General features: G+C 36.8%; 1 pseudogene; it reads right to left on the bottom strand.

Annotated features, from left to right (window-relative positions):
- Positions 1-3578: 3578 nt before the first annotated feature.
- Positions 3579-4856, bottom strand: LOC105533787 (annotated as a pseudogene).
- Positions 4857-5848: the final 992 nt, after the last annotated feature.

Genomic DNA, 5848 nt, shown 5'->3' with positions numbered 1-5848 from the left:
ATATATATATATATGGTTTGGAAGTTAACCTTGCTTATGGCTTATATCTATGAGCATTGTTTATGTTCAACTGGGAATGGCCAGTTGCCAATTGGGCAATTTGCCAGCCTAGTTTGCCAGTTGGATAATTTTCATTTTCTTAGCAAATTCCAACATACAGCCTTAGAACAATTTAGTGAAACAGATGTCATTGCCACACATTTTTTAAGTGTAAGTATGAACATTTCTCTCATTAGCAAGTGTCAGTACTGGAATTAAATCTTCGTACACTAAACTCTAAAGTATTTGTTCTATTACTAAATCAACACCACATGATACTCCATTATTTGTATTTGGATTACTCTTTCTTGAGGAGTACAGTAGTATATTCTAAAGAACACCAGTTGTGATTTAAACAACTGAATTATAGTACTAATTCTGTAGCTGACAAGCTCTGTGACTTCAGGCATGTCACTGAACTTCATCACTAAGATGAAACCTTAATTCTTTCATCTTTAGTAGGAAGGAGTTGAAGTAATTAAAGTATAAAGCTCCACCTAGTTCAAACATTTTATTATTATTAGCATTATTATTGATTCATTCTTCCTGAGCTCATAAGTACTCAAAAATTGCCAGAAGCGGATAAAAGTTTTGTTGAACTTAAAGCCAATTCAATCTGAGAGGCAATTTTAAAGAATGAGAAAAATAATCTTACAATTGCAAATTTTCAAAAATTTGCAATGTTACTATTGCAAATTTTCAAAAATAATATGTCAATGTGAACACATTTATAGCCCCCTACACACACCCAGGCCTTAGAAGTGATGCTTGCGAAAGAGAGGCCTTGAAGTTTTAATTTCTCTAGCTTTCCTGTAAATCTGCCTTTTCCAGTACCACTCACAATGACTTTTGTGGCAGGTTCTGTTGATGCATCGATAAAGAGGAAAGAGAATATGGCAGATGGTTACCCAGGAATTCTCCTGATCTTCTCCTTTCAGGTCCGAAGTGTAAGGAGGTTCAGAGGTGGTCCGTTTTCACTTGGAACCATAAGAAACAAAGGACTTCTTACCCTCTAGAAAGGTTCAAAATGCCTCTTCCTGAATCATACTATGGAAATAAGACCGACTCCTGTCACAGAGAGGTAAGGTACAAGGTGCAATGGTTATAAAGAAAAAGGGCTGAAATACCAAACACTTACATGTTTCTGTTTCAAAATAAGGCAGTCAGCAATACATACTGGAGGAAACAAGGACTTCCAAAAGCTATTGCAAAAACTACACTACCTAAAGGCTATGAAGTGAGAAATTTGGTAATCAAAACCTAATGAATTAGTAATTAGTGATGTGCCATATGGTATTTTTAACATGATGAAATAGTGAATTAACCCCTGCATGCAATTGTAAAAACAAATTCTTAAATGTAAAGAAATCAACACTAAGTTTCAGATTAACTTGCCTTTGTCTCATAGACCTCTCTTTGCATTTGTTCTCACAAAATATACCTGGATGGAAACAGAAACTAGGCTATCTTACTGCGTTCTAAAATATTCTGCTACCTAAAATAATTCATGGTTTCAGTTAGTTTCACATCTACCTAATGTAGCATTAGTGGTTTTTGTGATTCAGCTTTCAAATAATGATGAGGACATTTTGCACTGACATCCCTCCAAGATAAATTACCAAACCCTTCAAGACATAAGATGATAGGAAGATGAGGTTTATTATTTCCCACACGGTGGTCAAGGTCATTGAGGGAAAATGGTATGAAGAGTTAATATTACAGGACAGACTTAGCATCCAAAATTAAATAATATTTGAGATTGAAAAGATATATTATCCCCACAGCTCTGCCAAACTCAGTGTCTACACAAATTATTATCTCTCTTTTAAGTGCCAGTCATGTAAGTTACAGTTCTCTAAGGACAATTTTAACTGCTCTCTGTTACTTAGAAATTTCCTCTATTTTACCTCTCTCAGTCAAAATGACTTGAATTTTTATAATGTCATTTCCCCTTATTTCAGAATTATATTCTGTGTTATAGAATTTCCAATTGGATATGCCTATTTTCTTTCTTCCTAGAAAATATACATAACAATTAACACCATATATATAACTTGCTAAAATAGAGGATGTTACATTTCAGTTACTCATCGATATTAATACTCTTTGTACTAAAATTTTAATACCTATCTTCACTTTTAGAATTATCAATGTTTGCTGAATGTAATAAAAGTTTATTCTGCAATTGATATTGTTAACTACTAACCCGTAGACTAATACTGAAATTTATACAGAACTTTTATATCCTAGAATAAAAAGGAAATATATTATGAATCCTCTTATTTATACTTTTGCTCCTATTTAGAATGCTGCCAAATTACTTATTTTTTAACTTTTAGTTATTTATGTTGATTCAGATCGGTGGACAAGGTATCTACATTCTGGAAAGCTTCTTAATCCTTAAAGAAGTGAGTGTCTACTTACTTATATATAAAAAGACAAGGAGAAAAGATCATAATTGTCTATCATCAGGGAACAGGGATCCCCAAATAAATTATCTTACAATAATGTCATACTTGCTTTTCTACTTTTTTACTATTGATAAAAATGAAAAAAAAAATTCACAGTAAAATAAAATCTGTAGGCTGGGGTAGCATGTTAACATAGTTATTTTTATATATTAATTTTTTCAAGTAAATTTTTACAGACAAATTTAAGTTTTCAAAAAATTAGGTTAAGTATTTACCCTATTTTTTATTTATTTATTTTTTGGTCCACTAAGAGACCATTTATCAAACTGACATTAAACTGGACTGAAGCTCACACTCTAAAAAAGTAAAATTATGTCAAAGGCTAGATACACACATGTACATATTACATACATGTGAAATGGTGAACACTGCTGTGCATACTACTTCCATAGGTAGTTTGATCCTATGAAAATAGTGTAGTCTATCTTGAATCAAATTGTAATAAAAGAACAAAAGATAATACTTGCCTATAATAGATATTTGCTCAAGCATTTAAAAAGTGCAAAAATTATAATGCTTGAGAACTTAAAAATTATTGAAGATGGGATAAAAGTCAACACTCCTTATAAATACCTGAACATGGAGCGTATTGCTAATAAATTCAGGAGGACAGCATATGAGTGAATGTATATCACATAACTTCTACTATCTGGTATATTTCTCTTGTTTTATTCTAAAGATTTACATGGACTTGGATCTTTTATGATGGTTTAAAACATAATATTACATTGTTTTCCTAATCTAATAACCAACTTTAAGAAATGCAGTGGAAGGATATAGAACTTTCTGTATCTTCTCATACTCCTAAAGTAAATTTGATTTCTATTATGAGGTGATATTTTAGTTAACAATATGCTAAAAATAAAATTGACTGAATTATAAGATTTTCCCCAACATTCAAGTCTCTTTTTTAAAAAAATTATGAATGGAATTCAGTAAACATTTTCCATTTCCAACAGTTTAAGTGAGAGGTGAATGCAACTACTTTTTTAAAAAAAAATTAAAACTAAACTGGGCTGAAGAGCAGCTACGCTAAACCCTGGAAACCAAAGCCAAGCACCCAAACATCTAAAACACTAATATTTTCTATCCAGGATAGAAAAATGTGCATCCAAAGTAAAGAGAACCACAAGATTGATCGAGTGACTAATTAAAAACCACTTCTCTGTTATTTGAGCTAATCATTACTCGAAGCCTGAAGTTCCTGCCTTCATTATTACTGGTGGTTCCTAGAGTGACAGCTTCAATGTCAAATGTGACAGTGGACCCAGAAGTAACTGAAGTTAACTCATCAGTCATTTCTTTTCCGTTTACAAAAACGTCACCATTTGTACTCATACACATAGCTTGATCCTGCTGCAGACAGTCATATCCATTCTGGTTTTCTGCAAACACCCCTGTACTGTCTCTTCTGTCCCACACTTTCAACTCTGAATGTTAATGTCTGCCCACAGAAATAAGTTGGAGTTCTAGAGTAGAGAACACCTGAGGATCCAGAGTCATTCCAGAATGCAATATTACCTCGACTTTCAGACTGTACCCCTCAAAACCAGCTGTCCATTCATGAGGCACCAATGTGGAATGACCTATCTGGGGGACACTTTAGGGGCTCCACTCCTGCTGACCATCTCCTCAGGCGCAGACTTTGAACTGATAATCAACATTGGAGTCTACTTGCAATACTATGAATTGAGTTTCAGAACCTACGTACACATCCTCAAAATGATTTAAAGTACATTTACAAAACTGTAGCCTGTAATCGTAGGCTGTAAAATCATCATTCACCTTACACCATCCTACTGTGATGACTCCGGGTTTCTGTATCAGTTCTTCTATCTGTACTGGTGGGAGAGAGGCTACTGTTCCATGCTTAGAAACGTGGTCTTTTACTATAAGAACTGAGTCATCCAACTGCGCGTATAAACAAGGCACATCAACCAGTAAATGTGCTTCTGGTAAGCTGTCCAACCGAATGTGTGAGACCTTTTTGGTAAAGCTACACAGTTTCTCATTCTCTTCTACACTACCAACCTTGGCAATCTCACCTACTCAGACTAAGTCCTCTGCAGTGTTGACTCCGTGTTCTATGAGCCTCTGGCAGTTATCTATTGGTTTAATGGTCTCCTGTTCAATGATGTCCACCTCTTGCTAAAGGGTTACCAATTGCTCATCCAAGAGCTCCCAAGGGCTCCCTTTAAATCATCAAAATGCTGTCTGAGAACATCCTTTGTCTGTGATGCACTCTTTGATCTGCCTCTGTGCCTCCCACAGCTCCTGCCTGGAGCTCTGTGTCACCTCCATGTTCTCATAAGCCTTATGCAACAGCAGTTCAAGCTCCAGTTCCATTGCCCACCTATTGGAGCCACACGTCTGAGTACAGTTGGCCGGGATTCCCACCTGTGTCGGGCCCCTTCGAGCAGCCTGGCACAGACTCATGCAGGTTGCCATCTAACTTATACTTTTACTATCAGCTCTGAATTGTCTAACAAATTATATATATATATATATACACACACACACACACACACACACACACACACACACACACACAAATCCTGTTAACACAGTAAAGTTATTGATATTCTTGCAATTATGCAATCAACTTTATGAAACCCAGTTTCTCTTTTATTTGCTTATAGCTATGCTTAGAAGTAATTTTCTAGGATACAGATTGCCTGTATTTTCTCTATAATTACTAAATAACTTATAGATTTATACACCTCAATATTTGTTTAGAATACTCTATTATATAATTAATATAGCTAATAAAAAACGAGACCTTCTCTGGTAAACATTCATTGTTTGAATTTGGGGGATAAGATAGCAGTGATAGTGATGGTGGTGATGACCCATCTGGAGTGGCCACTGCGAGGATGCTGGCTGCAGAAGGGGAGGCAACACCAGGGCTGCATGCTCCTTGGAGCTGGCGGGGGCTAGGAACAGGAAGGAGCCATGCTTGCTACCAAGTTGGTGAGGGAGGAGCCCTGTGCTCCTGGGCGCAGTTGCAGCTTCCCAGTCACTACTCTGAACCTGGGCATCCTTGCGCTCTTGGAGGCTCAGGAAGTCCCCCTGCCTCCATAGACTTGGAAGTGCTTTCTCCCACTCCCTGGTCTCTCTCCACTCCTGGCACCCACTCCAGTATGGAGCAAAGTTGTAGTTGAGCCCAGGTGCTGTTGGTATCTGGCCTGGTGTGCATGCAATTGGGACAGCGTTGATGCACCAGCTGACCTGCCGCTGCCTCAATCCCTTCCGAACATTGGATACCGAAGAGCGTAGGAGGAGGACTGGGGTGCTGAGGGTGGCTCAGCGCAGATCTGTGGGCACCTGTCAGCACGGAA

Source organism: Mandrillus leucophaeus, unplaced genomic scaffold (assembly GCF_000951045.1).
Source record: "Mandrillus leucophaeus isolate KB7577 unplaced genomic scaffold, Mleu.le_1.0 Scaffold1286, whole genome shotgun sequence".
Lineage (NCBI taxonomy): Eukaryota > Metazoa > Chordata > Mammalia > Primates > Cercopithecidae > Mandrillus > Mandrillus leucophaeus.
This window is presented reverse-complemented; position numbering and strand designations above follow the sequence as displayed.